A 13,577-nucleotide genomic window follows, 5' to 3' on the forward strand; every position below is an offset into this window, starting at 1 on the left:
CTTGGAAAAAATAAGAAGAAAGAAGCACAAAAAATAATAGCCAAATTCAAGCAAACACTTGAAGATTCATTTGAAGAAGAGGAAGTGAATGAAGAAGTAGAAGCCAATGAAGAAGAACAAGAAGCAAGTAATGGAGAAGAAAAAGAAGAAGAAAGCAATGGAGAAAAGAAAGCCAGAGAAGCAGATCAAGGCAATGAAGAAGAAGAGGGCACCGAAGAACAAAACAAAGAGGAAAGGGATGAAGAAGATAACAATGAGCGCATGAACCAACAACATGATATCATTTGTGGCTCAACATTGGAACAGTCTCAAGAATCTAAGTGAACAAAGGATGCTCGAATTGCTGATCTACGTGACAGATTAAGCGCATTTTCTAATTTCAAAATACAAGAAGAGCAAAAATGGAATCAATTACTTAGAGTAGAAGGACATTTCCGTAAGAACCTTGACAACAAAGAATTCAGAGCTTCAAAAAAGAGAGAGCATAAGCCAACTGAGACTAAGGATGTTGAAGATTGAAAAAGAAGATAATGAAAAAATGATGCAACAGTTGAGGGATTCAATTTCAAAGCTTGAAACTAAAAATAATAGTTTGCATGAACAAATTGAATATTTATCTATTCAACTAGCAACACAACCATACCAAACACCAAAATAAGTTCACCTCCATGGTCCGTGAAAATCTTGAACCACAGAAAGTTATGTTATTATGTCAACATAACTCAGAGAAATTTCTATTTACTGAATTTTCACAGAAGTGCAACTAGAGCTAGTAGTAAACCAACAACAAGTGAAATAAGTGCAAGAGACAAACCAACAACAAGAACCACACAAGGACAAAGACAATAGTAAGTTTCTTTGGAATTTGAAATTTCTCTGACCACATTAGTCTCCAATTATTTTCTGTGGCTTCTTTATCTTTCTATGTCTATTTTCCTCTATGTGTGTAATTTTCTCTGAATTTTGTAAATTCTCTAACTACATTAATTTCTATGGCTTGTTTGATTTTCACTATGTACAGTTGGAATGCAAGTGCAACTACATTAATTTCTGTGTAATTTTTTTTCACATGCATATGCTTGGTATGTTACTTACTACTCTTTTATTTTATTTTCTCTGAAATTTACTTACTACTTTGCAATGGCTCAGGTCGAGACCACACCCTTATTCCTTTTCGTATAAAGATAGTTGTATTAAAAAGGTTTTTTTATCGAAAATTAGACTTAACTCGAAAATTTTCTAAGTGTGGAAATTGAATTTTTCTAAATGATTTTGAAAATAACTTTTGGCGGTAATTGTTCCTTTTGGCGGTAATAGTCTAATTTGATTTTATGAGATTTTTCTAAGTTGAATTATTTTTACTTCAACGTCAAATTTAGAAATTTCAGTCAAAATATTATTTTTGTACTAAAATTGAGGGAACCACTTTTTGGTTTAATTGGATTTTGATTTTTTTGTATTTTTTTAAAAATCCAAATGGGGTTATTTCCTTATTTATATTGTAAACTTAAGTAAATAAAATATAAATGTAGGAGACTAAACGAAAACATTTACTTAAATGGTTACAAATAGAAATAAGGTTAATGTGCAGGGAGTGCCTTAGAAAATGAGTTTGTGAGGCTATGTCTGTCCAACAAATCTCAGTTCACTCGAGCCCAGGAGTGAGTGCTCGAGCGGTCTGCTCCTTACGCCTAAAATTTTGGGAGCCTTCATTCTTCGCTCAAGCGCAAGAGTGAGCGCTCAAGCGGTCTGTTTGGAATCAGTCACTTAAATTCGATCTTTCACTTCATTTTTCTCTCACTTTTTCTTTCTCTCTTCTTGCCCTCTCTTCTTGTCTGAAAAGCCCTAACCCTAAACCCTTAATTTCATCCATTTTTTTCAAGAGATCATCCAAGATCTTGTCCTAAAGACGAAGAGGAAGTGAAGATCAACGTTCTTACCGATTGAATGGCATTATCTTTGAAGTTCTCATTGGGTTTTCATCTTCTTGTCTCCATATTCGAAGTAGGGGTACTTTTAACTTAGTATATCTATGAGTTGAGATGTATATGTGTAATTTCTTAGTTATTCTTATGTATGAGATGAATGTGTTAGATTAAATGGATATTGATGCACAAAAAGGGATTTTCAAGATTTTGAAAAGTTTTCAATAACTATTGATGGTAAAGGGTTATTGATGATGAATAATTGTTTTTAAAATGCCAATGGGGCAAAAGCCCCAAATTTTGTTTAACCCTAGTTTTGATTTTCTTTAAAGGATGAGTTTTGTTCAATTGATTGTTAAATCTTGAAATTGGGTGAATGATTGTGGTAGTGGTGCTGAGACATGAGGTTTTGTAACCTTCTTGGATAGATATATTGAAATAGATGAATGTGAAAATTGTGGAATTGAGAAGTTGGAATAATCTCTTCTTGTTGGTGTTGTTAAATCTTATTTATGAATTGAATAAACCTTAAGTAAATTGAATTTGAAAACTTAAGCATCATGTGCATTGTAGTTTTTATCATGTGATTTTATAGTCTTTTGGATATTTGGAAAATGTCAAAGGGGATAAATAGCATATGAGTCTTGGTAGTTGAGTCGGGTTTTGGGAAACGAGTTATGTGTTGTATTTGATACTCGCGCAGGGAGTCAAGGTACCCAATTGCCCTGTCTTAAGCTTATCGCTGGACAAATGTGGGAAAATATTTTTGAGTGTCCACAAGCCTGCCGTTTTTAGAGTTGGCAAATGTGGAAAAACTTGGTTTTGGGTGTCCACAAGCCCATCATTTCAAGAGTGGAGAAATGTGCAAGGGAAATGTTTTGGGTGCCCATCGCCCCGCCATTTTTAAAGTCGACAAATATAAGAATATTTTTTGTATATAAATCTATATATGTATGTATGGTTTTGTGGCTCTTGCTTGAGACTCATAGCGTATTTACCACCCCATGGTTGTAGATGAGACTTTGAATGGAAATCATGCATTGAACATTTTTTGTTTTTAAAAGGGAAAATGTGGATTTTATCTTAACATGTACATAGCATGATCATGAGCATTTTAATCATTTACATACTCTATTAATAGTATTCCTATTGGGCATTAGCCCATCCCTATCATAACAAACATTTTAGGTTGTGATGATGTGCCCCCACTCTACTAGGAATTGTTGGAGATCTTGATGGAGCACAAAGGCTCACTTTGGATGTTTTATGTGATTACAACAACTGGGCTTATGTGTTTGGGATGGAATTCCATTTATGTGTGTAATCAAGGCCTTAGCCTTGAAAGGTGTAAGCCCTATATGGGCATTTTGTTGTATTTCTTTTATTTCGTGAACTATAATGTATTATTGTTTTGAGCACTAAGGTTGTAAAGTGAAATGTAACTTCTATGAGAAATCTAATAAGAAGAGATAAACATTGGACATGTAAAATGGTGGTACTTTAATTCTTTCTCTTTAATTCTTTCTTCACATTTTGAAATTGGAGATTAATAAAGGATCAGTAATTATAAAATGGGTTAAAATATCGAGGCATGACATACTTTCTCCTTTTGAGCTACTTCTTGAAGCCAATTGTGCCCTATTGTGTGAAAATTCTGTGACTTGTCTAGTTGTGTGCATATGTCTTAAAATTTCTCTGCTATTTCAAATTTCTTTTTGTCCAATTAATTTATTTTTCTTCTTTATTTTTAGAGAAAATTTTGTAGCGATCCTAATTTTGACCTGTCTCTTGTGGTTTTCCAGGCTCGGGTTGGTACGGTTTTGAACGGTGTTACGTATCTTAGTTTCCCTATATTTCCCTTATTTTGGTTATTGGGTTGTAGCGGTGTGTTTGGAACAGGTAATGTCTCATGTTTGTATCAGGTTGGAGCATATCTTTCATGTTTTGCCACTTCGCTGACTATGTCGGGGATCGAGCTGCCCGGTCAGCTCGTGGGGGTCGAGGGGGCAGCGCCCGTTGGCGAGTCCGAGGGCAGCGCCCTGGCGGGGTCGAGGGGCAGCGCCCCTGAAGCAAAAATACAAAATGCATTCAAAGTTGCTTGTCCACTCGAGCGGCTGTTTATGCGCTCGAGCGAAGAATGTTTGGTTTCAGAAGTTTGACTTGTGTGCAAAAGTACTGGGAAGGTGTATTCGATCCTCAAGTGAACCATGTTATATCAGTTCGTGAATCTGATATTTCAGATCACTTTTGTATATCTCTCTCTAAAAACATTTTCTCTCCCTTCTCTCTACATTTCCATACATAAACTAGATCAAAAACCTTGATTTCTCAAGATGCATTTGAGTTTTTCCATTGCTTTTTCATCAAAGTGGGTTATCATCTCGAGGGCTTCGTTGTGTGCGGTGAAGATCGAGTTTAGGCACCGTTGATTTTGGGGTTTCATCTCTATTCTTCTTCAAACTTGAGGTATGGATTTTCTTAGAGTTATATATATATTTTCGCAAGATCTATATGATTTCGAAATCATCTTTCGATAGTTTTGAAAATTGATTATTGATTCAAGAAGTTGAGCAATTTTGAAAGTGGGTTTGTCTCTTGTTCTTTTAAAATGATCTTATGGGTTTTGATCTTCATTGATTGAAGAAAATATGATTTTGGAAAGTTTTCTTCCAAAAGATTTGAGTTGTATAGTTTTGGTGAGAAAATTTAAAATTTGGGGATTTGTTTTAAAGAGACTGAAAATCCATTAATGATATTGTTATATTTATTTTGTGTGTCAAAATAAATGGATGTTTGGAAAATTTCTTATTTATATTTATATAAATGATGAATTTCAGGGAATATGAGAATTGTTGTTCATTTTGGAAATTATTATTCAAAACGTTGAAATAGTCTTAAAACGACTAATTGTTGAGGATACTTGAGAAGAGGGAATTGTGTTATTCCTTGGATGATGAATTGGAATAAAAGTATTTATATTCATCTTGTGTTATTGGCATATCAATTCATTTGATTACATTAAACTTTGAAAGTTGATTTGAAAACTTGCATTGAGAAAAGAATGTTGAGAAACAAGTTTTCATGGAATGGTTTTGGGGTAAATATGTTGGTAAGTCTTGATAGGTGGTGTAGATGTTATTGAATAAGTTGGCCTGAGAGTCCGGGGTGAAAGACCGAAAACCCGCGCGGATAGGTGTCGAGCCTTCCAGTTAATACTTGTAAAAATGACAAGTTAGTAGTACTTGTATAGTCTACTCACAGACACCGACCTAGGGATTACCAAAATCATATTTATCGCTCTTGATATGAATTGTTAAGTTTTGAAGAATTGAAATTGCATGACATCATTGAGCATGATGGTTTTCAAAGATGAAGATGTGATTTTCTTTCAAAAGGGCATAACATGGCATGTGCATTTCATCTCTTGAGACTTGTATAAAATGTATATACTTTGTTAAGGATTTCCTACTGGGCTTTATGTTCCCCCTACGGGATTTTTGTGCAGGAAAAGATGTGGTGATGCCGCCTAACTAAAGGCGAGGAAATGTGTATTGAGAGTACGAGACTCTCATTTTGCTGTGACTCTGTGTGTAAGCCAAGGGCTGTATGTGTGTAGGTTTGAATAATCGTTTTGTATACGCAGGCTCAAGCCTTGGAAACTTGTAAACCCTTGGGGGTATTTATTTGTTTATTTACTTGTTGTTGGATTAATGTATTGTTGCATGAAGAACTATTGTATCATGTAATATAAGTTTGGAGATTTATATTCGGTTTTCCTTGAAAGAGCCATGATTGTTTTATTATCATTTGGGCTAGATATTTGGGGCGTTACAACTTGGTATCAGAGCTACCGGGTTTGAATACTTGGAGCTCATGGGAAGTGGTTGTTTAACCACAATGGGTTCATTTAGCATGCTTAGGAAGTGTTATGCATTTTGTGACTATGTGATAACATGCTTATGTGACTAAATGGATATGGGACTGGACTTTTGGGATGTTGTTTGCGCCTGTTAAATTCCTTGAGGTCATATTAGAAGGGTACTTGATCAATACTCATTCTACTAAGAATTCTTGATTTTTCGTGGGACGAATCTCATCATAAGAGTATAATCCGCATGTGTTTACATGACTAAGTGCTTATGTGGGGTGAAATTTAATTGTTATATGGTAGAGGAATATATAGAATTATTGTGATCAAACGTGTAAGGCAAGTTACGGGCGCGTGTGGGTTAGTGTGCTAAATTGATTCTATTATTATTTATAGGATGTCAGGAAGAGGTCAAACCCGTGGTGGTAGAAGCAGGAGGCATGGTAGGGCTCCCCGAGGTGTGCATGAGATACCGGTCCATGAGGTTCCGGTGCAAGAGGAAGAGTCCGGCCAAGCTAATGTGGCCGAACAAGTGGGGCAAGAGGGAATCCCTGGACAAGCGGGTCAAACCGCAATGGGGGCCCTAGCTCAAGAAATGGCAGGGGCTTTAAGTGAGTCTATGAACTTGTTGAGGGTGGAGAATCAAGCCCGAGAGAACACTGCGGAGTCAAGGGCGAGTTTCCTTACTAGAGAGTTCTTGCGGGCCAAATCGGATGAGTTCCATGGTGGCCCCGAGCCCAAGAAAGCAGATGAGTGGCTCAAACAAACTGTGAAGACATTTGAGATGCTTCACATCGAAGATAGTGAACTGAGAGTGACTCTAGCAAGTGTAGACACCCCATTTTTGACCGTCCTCAAGACTTGGACGTCACCGCTTGAACACTCGGTGATCATCCATGTTCGTGTTTGTTTTGAGTCCCCGGAGGTCTTGGCTACGCGCCTTGCCTCAGGATCTCTCGACTTGTATGTTTTGTGCTTGGTTTTACACCAAGGACTTGTTTGTTTTTGCACTTAAGGGTAGAGAGTAGCTTGATAGCTACCCTTGATACCCACTGGTCATAACTTGAGGCCACCGGTTGTGTTTTGAGGCTACCGGCCATTGGTGAAATATACAATTGGCCGGTTGGCACTTAGTGTGGTTAACCGACTATCTGTTTGGCCGATGGCCTCCTTTTCTGGCCGATGCCACTTTTTTCCCTTTTTCAGGCATGGTGCAAGCCAACTGTGCCAGCTGGAATGCACGGACCCTCCTCCCCATGCACGAGTGTGGCTGTTTTGCCCTTTTTGCACCTTTTTGGTCTAGCTTCTTGAGGAAGTTTAAGCTTGGACACCTGTCCTAGCTTCCTAAGGAAGCCTTGGCCCCTTTGCCTTGGCTTCTTTAGGAAGCCTTGACCCCTTTGTTGGCTTCCCTTGGAAGCTTAGCCTTTTCCATTGTCTATATAAGGAGACCCCCCTCTCCTTTGTAAAGGGTTGAGCAAAAAACCAGAGCTTACATATATATTCTGATATATATCACCTTCTCTTTCTACATCTACCTCTCTCTCCCCTTTTGTGTGTGTTAGAGGCCCCAAAAGTGTGTTTTGACCTTAGTTTTGTACTAAGCCACCTACTATTACACCATACTTCGACTTTGGAGGCTTTGAGAGTTTGTTCTTGAGGTTTTGGGGTGGTTTTGATTAGAAGAAAGGGCCTGAGCTTGCTGTTCTTGAGGTGTTCTTCAAGGGTAACACTTTTGCTTTAGATTTTCCAATCTTGCACTAGTCTTTAACCTATCTTGCTTACTAATTTAGACTTTGTGTATAACTAAAAAAAGTCTTGTATTTTCATGCTTAAGATACTTCATTAGGGTTGTTTTGGTGTTGGGGGTCGACCTCCCCCTCTAGGGCCTTGTTTGGCCCTTTTTGTGCCTCTATTGTTAAGCTTTGGTTACTTTGGTGTATTGGCCCTCTCACCACTGGATTTCAGTGGTGAAGAAGGGGGTTTGAAGTCTTGCATAGGGGAGGGACACCCCTCTCCCCTTTGTGTCCCATTTGTCCATGTTTTTGACTCATAAGGGTAGCATATGTGCTTGAGTGTTTTTGGCCCCATTTCAGAGGTTCTTGGATGTTATTTTGTCATATGTTGCCACTGTCTTTGGTAGAATTTATGGCCCTTTGCATGCATATCGTACTTGCCTTACATTCCCTCATTTTGCCTAGAAATGTGCCTTGCATTCAAGCCATGATGCTTGCATGTTCTAGCTTAACTTCATGAAGGTTTTAGCATTATTTTGCCATGTTCAAGGACTGTTGGGTGCTGATTTGACCATGTTTGCCATGTTTGGTATAGTTTCTATGTGTTTTGGCTTGTAAGTCTTGAGTGTGTAAGCCATAAGCATGCCTCATTTGGTTTATTTTCAGTGATTTGGAATCATTTGCCATGCCATTTCAGTCCACGTTTTATGCTTGCATGTTAGCATTTTGTTATCCTTTCAATGCTTTGGAGAGACATGATCCTATGCTCCATGAATGGTCTTTTGTGCATGCCTTTTGTTTTGTGCCTCTTAGCTGCCATATTAGAGGGTTTTGGGACTTAATTTGGTGCATTAAAACTCTATTTTTGGTTGTATAGCTCATGCCATCCTTGCTTGGGGTGGGTGTTGAGTAATGCTCCCATTTGTGGCCTTGAATGCCTTTCATTTTGTATCTATTCCCTAGCATGATTTGGCATCATCATTCACATTTTTTTAAGAAGTTTACATGAGTGTTTAGTGTCCATGCTTACCACCTTTGAATGTTCTTGAAAGTAGCCTTCCATGCTCGGGTTTTTGGCTCATTGGTGTGCATGCTTGCATGAGCGCTTGTCCTCCATTTTTGGCACTTTTGGCCACTGTTTATGGCAAGGCTGAGGTCTGTCCTTTATGGTTTAAGTCCACCATTATACGTTTGCCATATGTTTGTTGCATATTTGGCTCATTATGTATTGCCACATGCTAGTCTCATTGCACATTTGTCCATGTTTACTACATTGCATGTTGCATGCTTTAGTACATTATACATTGGTATGTTTAGTTTGCATTGCATTTGGCATGCCTTGCTTATTCAGCTTCATGTTGCATATTTGACCCATGTTGCATATGTGAGGTACATTGCATACTTGCATTACATTTTGCTTGGTTTGGGGTGTCAAACCAAGCATGAGAATTGAGGAGTGTTCGTACTTAAAGTGACAAAACACGTCTCAATCCTCGGTCGCCGATGCCCTTGAGCTCAACATGATAGGGTGTTAGTATTCATTTGTTTGTTGCATGCATTTACATTAAGTTGCTAGCTTGGCTTCTTAGGCCATCATGCATTGAATTGCGTAGTTGATGGCCCGAGGGTCAAGGGCCACGCTCCCTTGAGTCCATTACATGATAGGGAGTGTGGCCATGCTCACATTTTCTTGAAAATTCCATGCCATACACTGCTTGCCCTCTGCTGCTATCAACTGTAGGATTCTGCAGGAAGCAATGGCCGGCCGGTCACCTACAGTGCCGACCGACCATCAGTGGCTGGCCGGTGGTACAATAGTTGGCCGATAATCCCATTACCATGGCCGGTGAACTTTAATTCCGGCCGGTGACATCCCAGAGCACTCAGAGGATGATTCAAAAGGGGTCTGGAGATTTTCAGAATTTTCAGGAGAGCAAGGCAGTAAAAATAGAGGCAGCAGTACTATGGCAGTGAGTTTCCGGGCGAGAGGAGTCAAGCATGCGTCATGCACGCATTCCAAGGCAAGGCTGTGGCCACATTCCTTTTGCATTTAATTTGTTAATTAGTTAGGAATTCTATAATAATTAATTTAGTGGTATTCATTTGGTTGTGTAATATTTATTTAGACCCTCCGAGTGAGGGCAATTGTGTAATAAGTGTGCGTGAGTGTGTGTATGTCTCCCAACCCCACGTCTTTCTTCCCTTTTACTTACTAGCTTTCGATGGTTAGTCTAGGGCATGTTTCAATTAGCATATAGTATGATAACATGTTTGCATCCATTCATTCATTTTGCATGCACCGGGCTCGGCGCATCATGCTAATTGCATTTGTATTTCAAATCCAAATTGAATACGTGTTAGTTGTAGCATTTCACATATTATTGTAGATTAACTGAGCCTATCTTAGTTGCATCTTGCATGTGTTGCATTAGCCATTTTAACATGAACTAGGATCATGCATATGATTACTAACTAGTTTCTATTTTGGCTCGAAGTACTCGGTAAGTTCTTATGCTTTAGCATCCTTGCATGCGTGTGAGTGTTGCCATGACAGCATGCTTACCATGAGGCTATTTGCTTATGTGATATAACTGCTTGAATGCCTGTGGATGGAGGTTGAATTACCTAAATTGGACTAATGCGTTAAAATTGTGAGTTTTAAGCCCACTAGACAGTGGCAAAATCATCTTTTCTAAAGCCCACTTAAGGGTGGCAAAACCTACATTTTAGCCTACTTGCGAGTAGCAAACCATTTTCAAAACAAACATGCAATGTTGTTTTCCAATTTAGGCAATTTGGTCTATACTTGTTTGCTGTGCGCATCACGTAGTAAATCTAGGCTAATAACCGGAATAAGAACGCATAATGTTTTCAAAACTAGATATCATGGTTGGTAGAGGCCGATCTTTGATCGGGCAAGCGGGGGTGCTCATAGTTGACCTTCCCAAATCATACCCAACTTCCCAAGCCGAGGAAACTTTGGTGATGACAGACACGTGGCCTTAGGCAAACGAGTCAGGGTTTCCTAAATTCCCCCATAAAAATATTTAGGTTGCGACTTTGTATCTGGCAAAGCAGTCCACGTTTGGCACTTCTTTTCTAAAAATCTATTTTTCTCAAAACCATTTGTCGGATTTGGACTCTTTGGTTTAGACTAAGAACCGTGACAATTTGAGAGTCCTGAACTGTAGTGAACCCAATATGAACAGAACGGGACTCATCCTCCCTGGGCGTTCGGCGACGTCTACAGTTTTTGGCGACTCTGCTGGGGATTGTTTGGAGAGCTTGACTCGAATTCATGATATCTCGTTTTGACTACATTTGTGTGTTTCTTTGCATTGCATGTGCATTGGTGCGCCTAGGACACCGTGTTTGCCATCTGCCATTCCTGAACGGTTTGCCGGAGGCTTGTCTTGTCAAGGCATGACTATAAGGCTGACCGGTTACGGGCTCTGCCAGTATGGGAACACAAACCCCAGTTTTTACCGGGGCACACTTTTTGACCATTCGACCTAGTGCATATCGAAATCCATAGTGACCATTCCAAACTAGGACAGGTTGCTTACCCGATGTTAGGTTGTTTGAAACCGCTGCGTGCGTAGCGAAACCCTAGCTCCTGACAAAATAAGACAGGAAAACCCTACCCCAACATAGGGGTGTTTTGGCTCCCACTTATCTGCTATGTGCTTTGGAGTGTGTCTCTACAGGAATGCGTGTATCAGTTTGCAAGTTTGGGCTTCAGGCTTGCAGGCGCCAGTTCAGTGTTTGAGAATTAGTTATTTGCGGGTATCAGGTTTAGTTTTGGGAACAGTGATTCGGGGACAATAATCAGTGTTGAGGAACAGTGTATTCAGCTTATCAACCGTGTGTTGTGATACCTGACTGTGTTGTGTGTATTTATTTTACGCTGTTATGCTACCCGTTTGTCTGGTTATTTATTTCCTTATTGCTTTATTTATCTTCTTGCTAGGTAGTTTAGCACGATTGCTTCCGACCCAGTAGATATTCCCCAAGCACTTTGGACTAGAGGTCGCCGACTCTATCGATCTGAGGATCTGGAAGACGGACAACCAGTGTTTTACTCTTTACCCCCGGTTGTCAGACGGAGTTCAAGAAGAACGCAATGTATCGATACCAGGATTGCCAAATCAGTGGTCTGTGAACAGTCAGGTTGAAATTCTCGAGTCTACTACAGAGGCAGGTATACTGGCGGTTCAGATAAACCAGGGTAGTATGTCAGGGATAGAAGATATGGTGCGCCAACTCCAGGAAAGCATGAAAGCCATGCAAGAGGACGCTGTTCGCCAAACAGAATTCGCCAAACAGCAAGCCGTTGTTATGGCCCAACAGGCAGAGCTAATCACCAGGCTACAGCAGCAAGCCGGGGCATCTGCTTCACACCAAGCTCCTCCCCCAGCAAGAGTCCCAATACCTAAGGAGACGGCAAACGTCTAGAATGCTCAAGAAGATACAGACATCCCAACAGGGCCAGCTCCGCCCCCGATTCTACCGCAACTATCCAAGGCACCCACGCCTATCAATGCACCGGATTCTCCCTTCGAGTTCGAAGTGGACCCCATAGCATTAAAACTGAGCAAGCTGAAAAAGATGTTTAAGAAATCCCAGGGAGTCAAGACCATCCCTGACATTGAAGATGGATATACCGACGCAGTTGTGACGCTGCCGGACAGATTCAAGATGCCGCATATCGACCAATTTGATGGATCTGGGGATCCCATGGTGCACCTGAGGTTGTTTTCAGATATCTTAAGGCTAATGGGCCTCACCAGACTACAGAAACTATCTTTGTTCAGCCGGACCCTGTCGGGTGTGGCGGCCATCTGGTACGCCAAATTAGAAGATGATGTCAAAAGAAACTGGGATGAGATGGCTGAGGCCTTCATTGCACAATACTCATATAACACGCAAATCGAGATTACGACCCGTGACCTCGAGATGACAAGACAGGAACCTAAGGAGAGCTTCTCAGAGTTCGTGACCAGATAGAGGGCCAAGGCCTCGATGATGACCCTAAGGCCCACAGATAAAGATCAGATTAGGATGATTGTGTGCAATCTCCAGCCTAAGCTGATGCAGAAAATGATCGTGCTTCCCTTCCCTACCTTTTCAGATCTGCATGAGATGGGAGTACAGATTGAGGATGCCTTAAAGCAGGGCTTAATTGATAATGACCGGGAGGAACCCCAAAGAACTTTCAATCGCAACAACAATGCAGGTCCGAGCAGCGCTACAACTACAAGGGCCTCCGAAGTGAGCATGGTCACCACCACCCCCCTCCAAGACCCATGGCAGCCACGCCATTCTCCTGTGCGTCCGGAAGCCATACACAAATAGCCAAATACCCACCCAAAAACCAAAGAACCTTCGCTCATTGTATATGCCCCTGTCCAAAGCTCTGGGGGTTTTAATCAGAAAAGGGCACTTGAAGCCCCTAGAGCCGCGACCATTACCGGAAAAACTCCCCCCTACCCACAACCCAGCCAAATATTACGCATTTCACCAACAGCACGGTCATGACACCGACCAATCCGATTACGTCATGAGGTTCAAGATCTCATCGATAACGGGGTGATTTTGCCTCCCGAGAAACCTAATGTTACAACAAACCCTCTCCCACCACACAACCAAGCTCCACCTCCCAAAAGAATCAAGTTTATCTAGACTGGGGTCATGTCTTACGATCCTAGCATATATATCACTCTTTCCCACCTACCTAAGCCGGAGATGTTCCTTCCTGACTGCACTGACTTCTACATGTTGGACATCTCCAGAACCCAACCTGAACCAACGGCGGTGACTATCGAAGACAGAACAGGGGAAGTTTCAGAGGAGAATAGGATTATTGAGCCAGAATCTGAGGAATCTGGGAGTTCTGCTGAGGAAGCCTACAATCCGAGTGATTATATTCTGTCAGTAGGTCAGGTTTGGCCCGTTGTAGGATTGCCGGAGAGTGCAGAGCTGTGTATGATCCGAGGGGATGGATTTGAGCAAGGGACAGATAATTTGACGGCTATGGAAAAGGACCTTGCC

The 13,577-nt window shown here is 40.7% G+C and overlaps 1 pseudogene; it reads right to left on the reverse strand.

Annotated features, from left to right (window-relative positions):
• The window catches only part of LOC114309679 (ABC transporter C family member 10-like), a 142,134-nt pseudogene that overhangs the window by 55,900 nt on the left and 72,657 nt on the right, over nt 1-13,577 (reverse strand).

The sequence above is a fragment of the Camellia sinensis genome, chromosome 13 (assembly GCF_055761805.1).
Source record: "Camellia sinensis isolate YWXY chromosome 13, ASM5576180v1, whole genome shotgun sequence".
Taxonomy (NCBI): Eukaryota; Viridiplantae; Streptophyta; class Magnoliopsida; order Ericales; family Theaceae; genus Camellia; species Camellia sinensis.